This window comes from Schistocerca gregaria, chromosome X (genome assembly GCF_023897955.1).
Source record: "Schistocerca gregaria isolate iqSchGreg1 chromosome X, iqSchGreg1.2, whole genome shotgun sequence".
Lineage (NCBI taxonomy): Eukaryota > Metazoa > Arthropoda > Insecta > Orthoptera > Acrididae > Schistocerca > Schistocerca gregaria.
Window position 1 is genome coordinate 547012777 of NC_064931.1, and position 13751 is coordinate 547026527.

The following is a 13751-nucleotide window of genomic DNA, read 5'->3' on the forward strand; positions in this document are numbered from 1 at the left end:
ATCAATATTTGACAAACATTCACAATAACATTGCGGCCATGTTTCTCACATGATTAACGCTAAGTCGCCTATGGAAGTAAACCTTTGAGCCCGCGGAGAATGAAAGAGTAAGGGAGTGGTTAGTAATAGTGCAGAAGACTCTATGAGACGCATTTAGCAGTTGTCTGCGGAATATGTTTAGACGATAACAGTACTGTTACCTTGGTATTTTTTTCTAGAGCAGCGCGCGTATTATTGTACATACCGTTGCTGGAACCTGGCACTCGCAGTCCTTGCTTCACCTGAAAAGAAGAAATGAGAATCTCGTTAGAACAATGAACGCTTTTCACGCTCCTGGCGAGCTGAAAGCCGGTGAAGCTTCTGACAGATGGAGCCGGAGAGAAAGCGTTTTATCAAGTGATTGATGATGCCTCGCGCGCTTCTTCCCCGTCCCTTCTTAGGAGAGTTACTTGTACTAGTTTTGAAAATTATTTCTTGAGAGTAGCCGCTATCGTTTCCAATCATTTAAGTTATTATCCAGTTTTTGTCTCAGAAAACAAATATATTTCAAACTGTCAAGTATACAGCCTTGTGATTCTCCTTCACATAATGGGTTATTTGTGGAAAATACGTTAACAGATTTTGAAGAAATCAATAGTCCAAGAAAATTCATCAAAGAGTGACGGACGAAGTAAAATATTTTAGACTGAATTGAAAATACAGTCGCAGGCGTCTTGGCCTTAATGCAAACGATGGGAAAGTTTGAAGAGTATTAATTATTTCTTTCTAGGGACAAATATTAATAGTCGCGCATAATTTACTACAGCTACAAAGTACAGCCTTCTTAAGTTAGAGTGTAGAGATAAGACAGACTCAGATGCGAAACATAAGATTAGGACTCAAGAATCTGACAAATAGATGAGAGTTCATTTTAATTGGCCCACACTTGGTGATCTACAACCATTTAAGTATTCCAGTTCGTTAACGGAACAGTTTTCTCCTCCATGATCATAATAAGCTCTTTTGGTTATAAAACTTTCCGTGTTGAAAGCGTGTTGGAACCCTGAAATTTCAGTCCGTAAGGCGACGACTGAAAATGGAATGAAGATTAGGCTGGGGGACGCACATTTACTGAACGATAAGGTCCTTAAAGGTAGTTTCAATTAAACTTGTTAAACTGTGTTTGAATCAGTTAGAGTTTAGTATCTCAAATGTGATCTTAATAATCCGATTCAAAAAAATGAAAAACTGATTTTTAGAAAAACCAGTTACTCTTTGTGGAAGTCGTAGCCGGGAGAAGTTCGTGAAAATCATGACAACAGCAGGAAATCAGTGTGCTTACTCTTCCGTCTGACATATGCGCGTCACTCATATCAGAGGTGATTCACCATTTGTTGTTGAAATCCTGATTTACGAGCAGTTTGCAGTAACTAACAAGATTATGTATTACGGTAAGGAGAGGGACAATGAAAGAAATACTGGTCGTGTCTACGAGCAACGATTTCCTATCGGGAGATATACAGGGTGATAATTATTGAACTGTATGAAATAAAATAGTCATAACTTCTGAACGGTTTGCATTAGGACGTTGAAACTGCACGGGTGGCCGCGGGGTATGATGGGAATTAGTACTCACATGTATGGTTTTGGTTTAGCGACGAGCCGGCCGCTGGTGGTCAAGCGGTTCTAGGCGCTTCAGTCTGGAACCACGCGATCGCTACGGTCGCAGATTCGAATCCTGCCTCGGGCATGGATGTGTGTGATGTCGTTAGGTTTAAGTAGTTCTAAGTTCTAGGGGACTGATGACCTCAGATGTTGTCCCATAGTGCTCAGAGCCATTTGAACCATATCTGAATGTGTAGCAGAACACCAGACATGTGCTAGCCAACAAACAAAAACGTTATTTTTTCCTCAGTGTTACGTAAAGCTTTACAACTACCACTGGTACTTCAGCCAACACGCTTAGCTGGAGCAACTTAGCATCCGTTTCTGCACATCACACTTACAGATTTTCTTTACAAAATTAAACAGCTCTATCATTTTAAGAACTGCACTTCTTATGTTTTTTGTGACATAGATGTTAAGTTTTACTGCAAGACATTTATTGCCACACTAAAGCGGACTGCTTCAAAGTTAACTACTTAAGAAGAGGTAGGTGGCCTAATGGTTCAATTGAACCAAATTCCCGGGAATGAAATGGTGGAACCTTTGGAGAGGAAATGAATGAAATGCAGTGACACGAAGTGATTTAAGTGAAAAATGTTCAAAAATGAGGAACATTCAATGTAACAGTTAAGTGCACTCTTTGAAATCCTGTTGTCTCACAAATTCTGATTTATCGTTCCATATACAGAACATAATGGTGAAGACCGAAATCAGAAAGAAGTCTCAATCCTGTTACTTCTGGAAGCAAGTCAACTGCTTGCAACAATGTGGCGCATTGCTCGATGCAAAATCCATGTGATACTGCGCCCGTATGAAAACTGCAGTCAAAATAAAATTTTTAGAGAACTGTAATTTAGTTCGCATGTAACAAAAAATATTTTAAACGTTAACGACTTAAATTTTTGCTTGCGGCGCACGCTTTTGGAGGCTTGCGATCTGATACGAATTCTTCAAAGAAGGTTTCTCTTTGATGTTAAACGTCCCATCAAGTAGGGGATCATTAGTGACGGTACATTTATCCTAAGAGGAGCAAGAAAGCGTTAGCAGTTGCAAGTAGCACCTCGCAAAAGGACTGCATAAACAACCGCGGCTCTCGTGATCCTCATGAAAAACACACCGGGACACCAGACCGTGCTTCAAGAGAAGAACAAGCACAGAGGGAGAACACTTCCAGAGGGAGAAAAAAAAAGAGTGATCATGAACTTGAAGGTTTGTGTGGACGGCATAATGTTTCCTATTAGATGTGGTTCTGTTGGATGTGACAATGCTTCATATTCCTAGGACCAGTGAATCGAACCGGCTCCACCAGCGAACTGTACTAGGGAAGAGGCCGTGAGAAGTTGGAATTTTTTATTGTTCCTTGTTCCGTGTTCGAATGAAGCGACTGGGCAGGGGTGTGGGTTCAAACCTTTTTCCAGAACATAGTTTTAACTTTTAACATACAATTATACAGGAATACTGCAGTTCAACAAGTGAACGCTAGACATTTTAGTAGCAAACAAAGTAGTTAGAGAGATTGAAAACTTCCCCAGTGCAAAAAAAAAGGCAACACAACCACAGTATATAAAACGGCACTGTGGTATTATCCACGTTCGCAAAGAGCTACCGGTTTTTATTACAATCATTGTCAAATATGTACACGTAAATCCTTCTAGGGTATTTTGAACATTTTGTAACTAACTCGATCTAGAGAAAACATATTCTTTCTTCATATGCGTAACGCATTTCCTAATGTTGAGTTGTAAGGCTTTGTCGTAAAGCAGAGAGCAAACCGTAAAAGTCGACGCCTAAATTTTATAAGCTTACTTTGTTTCCTTTCCTGGGGATGAATTGTAATTATGTTTAACGAATGAAATTTCGCTGCATTTTGAATCTCTCAAGACAAACGAAACTCACATCCATTGCCCTCCATTTTCATTTTTAATTTTATGGTTCCCAAAGATCACTCTGATTTATCCGAAATCCTTTCACATGGCGCTTGTGATTCGCCTAATTTCTTCTAATTCTTCCTCTTATTCTTATTATTAGTAGTAGCAATAGCAGTAGCAGCAGTAGTATTATTATCATCATCATCATCTTTTGAAGCTTTGGGCAGAAGACAACGATCTCCATATACTTGTGACGTTCTTCCATCTCTGCTTTTATCATCTATGTGGTCACCTGGAGTTATGGCGCCCGTTGCACACATCGTCACAGGGAGCGGCGCTATTCCGAGTGTGTATCCACACAAGCAAAGCCAACGTACTCTCATTTTCTCCGTAATGGAAAATAAGCCATATCTTTCCCGGCTGGTGACCTGATCAAAAGAGGAAATGCTCATTATCCAACTGACCTTACAAATGCTGCTATCCTCCGCTTCTGTAATTACACGTACGAGGAAAGTGCTATAAACCGACTTCCCAGAAACATCGCTCAGTGGAAGAGGAGTCAAAATAAACGAACAGGTGTCTGAACTAATCCGTAGCTACACGACCGTTTCTGAGAAAATGACGGTCAATGTTTTCGACATACTTTGATGTGTTTTAGCTCAAGGTTACCTCAGCCGAAATAGTGGCACATTGGCTAGCGTAGCGGCCTCTCACTTTTGCGCCAAGTGTTTGAAACCTGATTTTTGTATTATTTATTTATTTAATTTTTATTTCTTGTTCTGACCATCTATTGACCGCGAAGAACGTAAGATTTCTTGACTTTTCTTCTCGTCTCCTCCCAGAACCTCTTCATTAATTCGTCCTTTTTTTCTCTCCTCACCGGAAATGATCCGTTTGGGCTTCCTGTTTGGTGTTTTCTCTTGAAATGATTTTGTACAGTTAACTCTGCTTCTGAATACTCTCCTATTGTGGACCATCTGTGGCACAATTCCGACTGTATCCCTCTTCAACTTATCTACCGATCTAAAAACGGCCTTTAAACCCACGATATAGATAAAGATCATTTTGGTCAGTTGACATTTATCCACCCTTAACTGGTGTCCAGATAACTTCAACAACCGCTTCCTCATTGTGTCCGTGATCCATTCTGTGTACTTGTAGAGTTCTCCGTTTTACCTCTACATCCAAGTCCCTTCAGTAGTCGTCTGTGGTCAGAGTATTTTCCTCTGAATCTTCTTTTCTTTGTTATCGGGTTCTTGAAGCTCCCCTTTTGTGTTTAAAATAAGATACTCCGAAGCTTACAATCCTTCAAGTTGTACTACCAAGCTATAGTGTCTGATATTGGCCTAGTAAGGTAACGCAAGAGCATTATGTTAATTATAAAATTACCGTTGGGTTTAACAGGAAATGTCATACCATTATTACATAACACACCCTGAAGCGCCAAAGAAACTTGTATAGGCATGCGTATTCAAATACAGAGGTATCTACACAGGCAGAATACGACGCTGCCGTCGGCAACGCCTATGTAAGAATGTTCGAAGGTGTGTGAATTCCCAAGGGACCAAACTGCTTAGATCATCGGTCCCTAGACTTACACACTACTTAAATACCCAAGACCGAGAGAGGACTCGAACCTCCGGCGGGAGCCTATATAAGACAACGAGTGTCTGGCGCAGATGGGCTAAAGACGACTGAAGAGCATCGTTCAGCGTGACAGAAGTGCAAACCTTCCGCAAATTGCTGCAGATATCAATGCTGGGCCATCAAAAAGTGTCAGCGTGCGAACCAGTCAATGAAACATTATCCATGTGGGCTTTCAGAGCCGAAGACCCACTCGTGTACCCTCGATGACTGCACGACACAAAGCTTTACGCTTCGCTTGGTCCCGTCAACACCGACATTGGACTGTTGATGACTAGAAACATGTTGCCTGGTCGGACGAGTCTCGTTTCAAATTGTATGGGTACGGAGTCAACCTCATTAATCCAAGGACCCTGCTTGTCAGCAGTTGGCTGTTCAAGCTGGTGGAGGCTTACTAATAGCGTGGGGCGTGTTCAGATGGAGTGATGTGGGACCCCTGATATATCTAGATACGACTCTGATGGTGACACGTATGTAAGCATTCTATCTGATCACCTGATTCCATTCATTTCCACTCTGCATTCCGACGGACTTAGGCAATTCCAGCAGGACAATGCGACATTCCATACGTCAAGAATCGCTACAGAGCGGCTCCAGGAACACTCCTCTGAGTTTAAACACTTCCGCTGGCCACCGAACTCCTCAGACATGAATATTATTGAACAAATCTGGGATGCCTTGGAACTTGCGGTTACGAAAGAGTTCTCCACCCCCACGTAAATTACGGATTTATGGACAGCTCTGCAGGACTCATAGTGTTAATTCCCTCCAGCACTACTTCATACATTAGTCGAGTGCTTGCGACGTCGTGTTACGTCACTTCAGCGTGCTCGCGGGGGCCCTACACGATATTAGACAGGTGTACCGGTTTCTTTGGCTCTTCAGTGCGCGCGTTTGTATGGTATATTAGGGGTTACAATCTTTTTACATTCTCATATTCTTGTATTTCGTTCTTCTATCAATTCTTATATTAATTCTTATATTTTATTCTTGTGTTTATTCTTCAGGAAGATTTGGTGCATTCTCTTGAATGATAGCGATCGTAGAACATTCGGAACAGAGAAATTCCAAACACCACGAGCAAAGGCAGATTTTTCCACAGTGGCATTTCTTCGTACGAATCTCAGTCGGGAAAGAAATATCGTTAACATTGCTGAAGATTTCTCGCACTGGTAATAATTTCGCGACACAAATAACTTTACCCCCGAATCAAGATACACCACAGAAATTTTATTGAAAACAGTTCCAAATAATTAAAAAAAAAATCATTCACGAGGCATACAATTAGCAGACGACTGAAGACAACATTATTTGAATATACATTGGACAACATTCGTGAATTAATCTTCTTTGGACATGAGTGGATAAACGAAAAACAAAAATAAAAGTAATAATCGGGTTTCGAACACTGGGTGCGTAAGTGTAAAGCCACGACGATACCCACTGCGTCAATGTTTCTGTTGAACTATTTACTCTCTCAAACACACATTAAGGGCTAAAAAACTTTGACGGTCATTTTCTCAAAAACGGTCGAATACCTTCGGATAAACCAAGACACGTGTTCGCTTATTGTGACCCCTCTTCCATCGAGCGGAGGTGCTTGATATACGTTTATGACACTTGCCGTATTCTCCTCGTTAGTGAAAAATCCTAAATTTGTCATATCTTGCATCTGCAAAGTAATGCAGCTACACGCCCGCTTTCAGCTGATGGCTAAATCCTAACTGAGATACAGCTCATTTTGTGTGCTCAAAAATTTGTAAGACAGAAAGCATTTCTTGTTTTACTTGTGATACCAACAAATTTCATTTGTTAACAAAACGAGAGCGACTTTTGGAAGTTCGTGCGCGTGATTTGCACCCAGTATGAGAACTGCAGTATTTTGAATACTCGCGTCGTTCGCCAGTCAGTCAGCGCCTACATCAAGTATTCGTACATACTTGAACGAACACAGTTCTGCTAACGTAGCTCCACAGCCCTTTACCTGCCTGACACGCAAGCAGCACTTCACTGCCGATGAAGCCGTTACAACACTGGCTTTTGCGGCGTAGTTTCACAGCAGCGGAAGTGGGACGTTTCATTGTAAAGTTCCGACTGGTTTGCGGGCCATGGGCTCTCTTTCCGCGCATTGTGAAACTCCCTGAGCGCGGCAAGTTGCCAGCAATCTGAATGCATACTGGCCCCCAGCTCTCGAGCAAACAGCAACCAAGCCGCGACCGAGCATTCCGCGTCCTGGAATGGCGACTTCGCGTGTCCAAACATTGATGCCCAACCCCTCTTCATCAAGCTGCACAAGAGAAACAATTTAGGAAAGAGTGCAGTGAATTATTTACTCTCCTGCGTCCTTATTAGACTGTCTCATGTTTTGTCTTGCAAAAGAACACGAAATATGCTAATTCAGTACGCTTCACGTACGACGGGATCATTAAAAACGGAGCACAAGTATAGGGGAAGAAATGTACTGCGATATCACTGATGCGATCTTCCGCATTCGTGTGAAGTGATATAGGGTAACCACGTAATACCTAACTCGAAATGTATGAGTTGGAATTTGAACTACACTTTGTCTGTATTCGAGATCAGTGTCTTAACCACACACCAAACGGCTCAGTGAGCACAGCTTAGTGAGTCACAAATACATTAGAAGACAGGATTTTTTAAAATTTTATATTCCATCCCAAAGGCAGCACGAAATGATAGTTATCGCAAAGACGACAACAAGGCCGGATGGGAGAGTAAAGATCTGTCTTCATAAGAAAAAGTACAACAGTTTCGTATCGCCTTCCGTAACTTGTCCACAATACCTTATGTGGCAATATTTATCTATAAAAGCGTAAAAATAATTCTTTATTCTCTTTCCCCAATCAAGAATCACATCATTGTCTCGATTTATTTAGTTTTGTCTGTAGCACAGATGAAAACTGCAATTTGTCTGTCATCAGTTACATAAAAATGTATTTCCGCAGCGAAAAGAAAACTATTAGTATCCAAAAAGAAGAGGAGTGGCCTTCGAGGACAACTTCGGATACATCCCAAAATATTGCTCGAAAGATTTTACCCTCGAACGAATGGCAGACTTCAAACATCTAGGGCGTGACTTAACTCTAAGTAGGGCTACTGGCTCCATATAAAATCAGTCACATATGTGGTTGCAAAAATTTTCTTGACGACGAAAACAAGGAAAGAGTTGAAGATGAAGTTCTGCAAAACTATGACTTTCACAAATATGTTTCATAAAAGGGAATCTTTGTCAGGAATTAAAGGGAAAGCTTAGAGCGTGTACTACAATGAGATTACTTTCTTCGATACAGAGAAAGGATGTTCTTGCGAAGGTGAGACGTCACAGTGAGAAGTAAATATATATACTATGAAAGTTAGTAAGTTAGATGGTTAGCTTCAAGATATCAGCCTACACGCAACAGTGACCCAAGAAGACCATGGAAACAATGGGTAACGTAATAGACTATTGAGCCTATCTTCCAAATGAAGTTGATGACGACAACAACCGTCAGTTCACTTTGCAGTAGTGCTTGAAGTCCTCAGACTGAAAACGCTTACTTTCTCTTGTTATTTGATTTTCTGCTTATAGAGCGCAACTGTAGATGTACACACAATTACATTCTTAGTTTAGCGTTTCTTAAATTTTAGAGTGAAGACTGGCTTCTTCGTCTGGTTGGACAGTCGGTAGGAAGGGTGAAGGGAGGGGAGGGAGCAGTTTGGAAGGGGTGGAGAGGTTTCATGTCGGAGGAAGGGTGATAAGTTGCTTCAATATATACTCTAAACAGCGTGGATGGGTTCGTCAAGTTAATAATGTCTAAAGCACTGCTATTAAAAACGAGAAGATGAAAAAAAAGGCGTCAGTATCGTGAGGTCATCAACTTCATTTGGGAAATTTCGAAAACTGTTTTATTTTGTCATACGTGCACGGAGCTATTAACTAATTTAATCACAAATTTTTAGAATTAATCGTAAGTTCGACAGCCAACGTGTGATGCAGCCTCAAGAAGTAAAGCAAAAGGAATTTATCAATAGGAGCAGTGCAGCGGGGAAAAGTAACAAGACATTCTGGATGGCTTCGTGCGCTGTTTCTGCAACAGAGATTGCACTCGTGGCACGGAGGCGGAAGCGAGAAACGCGGAATCAAGTTATGTAGGCAGAGACAACTCGTATAGGTCTGTCCGCTTCAGCCTGTGCTGGAAATTCGTTTTCCAAGATCTCATTTGTCAAACTGCATCTGCGCAGAAACCATTCGACTCAGAAAAAGAATGCTAAGGATTTTAGTCTGTAAGTTCGATAGGCTGTAACGTCACTGTCACAGATTTTTCAACCACACTGTATTCTACAGTTCAAATGGCTCTGAGCACTACGGGACTTAACAGCTCAGGTCATCAGTCCCCTAGAACTTAGAACTACTTAAACCTAACTAACCTAAGGACTTCACACACATCCATGCCCGAGGAAGGATTCGAAACTGCGACCGTAGCGGTCGGCGGTTCCAGACTGAAGTGCCTAGAACCGCTCGGCCACCCCGGCCGGCACTGTACAAAAACGATTTTTAAATTTTAACTTATAGTTCGTCACACACTGCACAACGTTACAGAATTCTCAAAACAAATCCAAATTACTGTTGATGGACAACGCTGTCATGATATCTGAGACTCATAGTTAATGACGTATGACAAGTGAGACGTACATAAGGAGGCAGACTAAAAATTGTTAGATAATAACGAAACTGTAATACGGCTGACGCGCAACGAGAAATATCCTCCGATGAGATACGGATAAACGTCGGCGTGTCCAATGATATGTTTTAGAGCACAAACGCTCTGAGGCCACTGCTGGTATAACACAAGGCTGACTGAACAGTGATATGGTTTGGGGAATGTCCTCTCGGAATTCTCTGAAACCATGTGCAAGACATTCTTGACCTCTGTGGTAGTGAATCCGTCTTTGGAGATCCCTTTCTCCAGCAAATGATTGTCTCCCTGGGGAGAGTGGAATCTTTCCACAAGATATTGTGCCATACCAAACTATTGGAAGTGCACGTTCAAGATTTCAGTGTACTTCTCTGGCGACCAAATTCCTTGGATTTTCTTCCATTTAAGCCACTATGAAACATTATGGACCTCTTTGTTCATCGTGTGAAGCCTCCACCTCACACTTCTCGTCAGTTGTAGGAAGCAGTACACGCATCGTCCCAGTTATCCGTCGAGACGATCAGCACCTGAGTCAAATCGTTTAGCTGGTAAATGCGGTGCAATCAATCCTTCTACTAGGCGGTTACAGTAATGTGGTTAAACAATGTATACAGGTATTTGTATCTAGCGGTACGCAACACCTAACAGACATTCTATTTTAAACATGACTCAACACTGACCTTAGAGACAGATTGGTACCGTGGAATAGGCTATAAACAAAATCGAGTTCCCAGATTTTAAAGTTGTTCCATCCGAACACACCACGCGTACAAATATAAAGATTTATAATTGAAGTACATCCGCAGTAGTTTCATCGAGAAAAGTTAAGCAGTGATTAAAATCTCTAGCTTATATTCTGGGGGCAGGGGGTGTAAATTCCTGTCTCGATTTAGATTTTCCATGGTTTTCCTTAATGGTCTTAAGTAAGTACAAGGACGGTTCCTTCCAACTGCCACGGCCGATTTCTTCCTCGATTCTCGTCCTACCGAGCTAGCTTTTGCCTCTATTAAGTTCGATCTCTGTTTTCAATTTGTGCATTCTGAATACGTTGTACGAAAAGATTTAAATTTCTGAGCTATGTTCCTTACACGAAATGCAACCCAAGCAAAAACCTGTTCGCTCTATAGTCCTGGCCGGCCGGTGTGGCCGAACGGTTCTAGGGGCTACAGTTTGGAACCGCGCGACCGCTACGGTCGCAGGTTCGAATCCTGCCTCGGGCATGGATGTGTGTGATGTCTTTAGGTTAGTTAGGTTTACTTAGTTCTAAGTTCTAGGGGACTGATGACCTCAGAAGGTAAGTCCCATAGTGCTCAGAGCCGATTGAACCGTTTTCATAGTCCAAGTATTCTGTGAGAGGCTAATGTTAAATTTGCAAATCTAAAAACGAAATATACGAGCTTATAGGAAATCAAATTTTAATCTGAGTTTTTTCTTCATGAAACTTGATTCAAGATGGCGAACATGGTCAAGAAACTCCGTAAAGGTGTAAAAAAAAATGGTTTTTCTTCAATAAGTAAAAAAGTATACCTCCGATAGCAAACCGTTAAGTGAGAAAATGTAGGGATTAAAAAGATCTGTCAACTGCTTTTTTATAAACATCGATTGATCTGTTACGTTTAGATACATATCGAAAAAAACCCTTAAAATCGAGTTCTCCATGACTCGTTAACACTCATCTTCTCATACATGCTATTTGCTACAAGTATAGTCAGCAGTTAGTCAAAAAAGTACTTATTTGAAGACGAGGGTAGTGGCCGCGCGGTTAAAGGCACCATGTCACGGACTGCGCGGCCTCTCCCACCGGAGGTTCGAGTCTTCCCTCGGGCATGGGTGTTTGTGTTGTTCTTAGCATAAGTTAGTTTAAGTAGTGTGTAAATCTAGGAACCGACGACCTCAGCAGTTTGGTCCCTTAACAATTCACACACATTTGAACATTTTGAACTTGTTTGAAAAATTAAAAAATATGAATTATTTTTCAAGATGTATAGAATTATTGAAAAAGGCCATCTCGATAACTGACTAGCTCTTCTCCTCGGATGGCCCTACAGTTACGATTTTATACTTACTTTTTTCGCAAAGAGTTGTGCTACCACGCTATTAAATAATTTTTACGATTGCATTAGTTGTAAGGATCAGAAAATTACTTCGAAAAACTTGCACTTCTGCTCTGCGTTTTTTTAACTAATTATTTCAATTTTTATTTTATGAAAATAGCTTTTGAAGAAGATATTTTGACACTCCTCCTAACACCGGAGTAGACGAACTCTCTATTGATGCTTGCGGCAAACTTCTCAACGAACATATTGCTGAGTCACACTGTGAAAATGTCGATGAAGATTCTCTTAATGTTACAAAACACGTCTTCAGGAAATTTTGGAAGAGAAAGAACAAGAAAACTTTTGACAATACTAAACAACAAAGAAAAGAAGAATTTCATTCGGTAAACAATTTTATCAATACAGGACAAGTGTATAACATAGTTTTCATTATAATGATTTTAAATATATATTATAGACTGTAGTAGTCTTAAAAATTTGTGTAAATAAATAAAATTCTTTAAGCTTTTCCTGATATGTTGCAGTTATTTAATTCTGAATCGAGAATAATTAAGTACTGAAGTAATGAAGTAAGTGTTAAAGAAACCAGCAAAAAGTGTAACGTAAGTACCATTAATCGACCAAATAATTTAGGGTATTCCATGCAAACTAATTTTATAGTAACATAAAATTATTAAAATGACAATATGCGTGAACAAAACGTAAATTAAATATTTCCGGGCCATTTTGCTTCTAAGGCGAGAATTCGTGTTTATCTCTTCAAGCTACCCGAGTGCACACAGACTGATTTTTGTACGATACGGAAGCCGAGATGCCAGATCATGCATGCGCGGTCCGTTTAGAATCAGTTTTCAGGTCGAGCGCCAGCCAGTTCTCCCCACTTTGCCGCCCACTCCAGCGGATGCACTCTGCGCTTGCAGGCTTCATTTTATTACTCAGTTGCTAATACTAAAAATTAATGAAACGTATTCTAGTTATTTCTCTTAAAAATACAATTATTTAATATTAATCTCCATCAAGTGCATCCCTGTAAAATGTTAATTGCGTCCTCTAAATATATTAAAAAGAAGTTATCCAGGCTCCAACAGGTCGTAGAACAAAATATATAATTTTTTAAATTAGTGAAAAATGTCAGAAATGTCTTTTTTGAAAGTTGTTTTCATTACATAAAAATTGAGGTGATTAAGAAACACTCCGAACAAAATTGCAAGTTTCTCGAAGTTATTTTCCCTTCCTTATAGTTAATAAAAGCGTAGAAATTATTTAATACCATGGTAGGACAAATGTTTGCGAAGAAAATAGCCATAAAACCCTTATTATCGGCCCATCTTCTCAGAAGATCTAGCCAACTATCGAGATCGACTTAAAAAAAATGGTTTACCGCGAGCTATACTTACAGTAAATAGCAAGTATGGAAACTTGAATATGAACGAGTGATACACAACCTGATTCTTTCAGTGTTTTCGATATACCAGGAAACACAAGAAAGCAATCGGTAGGGCTTGTGAAGCCCTACAACTTTCTCAGTCGAAGCTGTAGTTTTTTACTTATATAAAAAAGACCGTTTCTTGCAACATTGCTGCTTTTTGGCCACGTCCGCTATTTTGCATAGGATTTCATCAAAAAGAAACTCTATTTCTCTACTTTAATTTGATTTCTTATATGCTCATACTTTTGGTTTTCAGTTAATAATTTTTGCGGTCACTTCTTCACAATGCTTGGACTATTAGGAAGAAGTACTTCGGTGCGCTTGCAACGGGTGTGAACAAAGGGTACAAAAACACGCCGTCGATGAGCATTTCAGTAAAAGATGATAAAGCTGCAACAAGTTAATTTATATA

The 13751-nt window shown here is 40.4% G+C and overlaps 1 protein-coding gene across 4 annotated transcripts in view; it reads right to left on the bottom strand.

The window, feature by feature from the left end:
- Positions 1 to 13751, bottom strand: part of LOC126297807 (protein O-linked-mannose beta-1,2-N-acetylglucosaminyltransferase 1-like) — a 1990313-nt gene that overhangs the window by 750400 nt on the left and 1226162 nt on the right. For all 4 annotated transcript variants that reach the window (XM_049989012.1, XM_049989016.1, XM_049989017.1 and 1 more), the window contains exon 9: positions 245 to 281. The gene's annotated coding sequence lies outside the window, so the exon portion shown is untranslated. The remainder of the gene's footprint in view (positions 1 to 244; positions 282 to 13751) is intronic.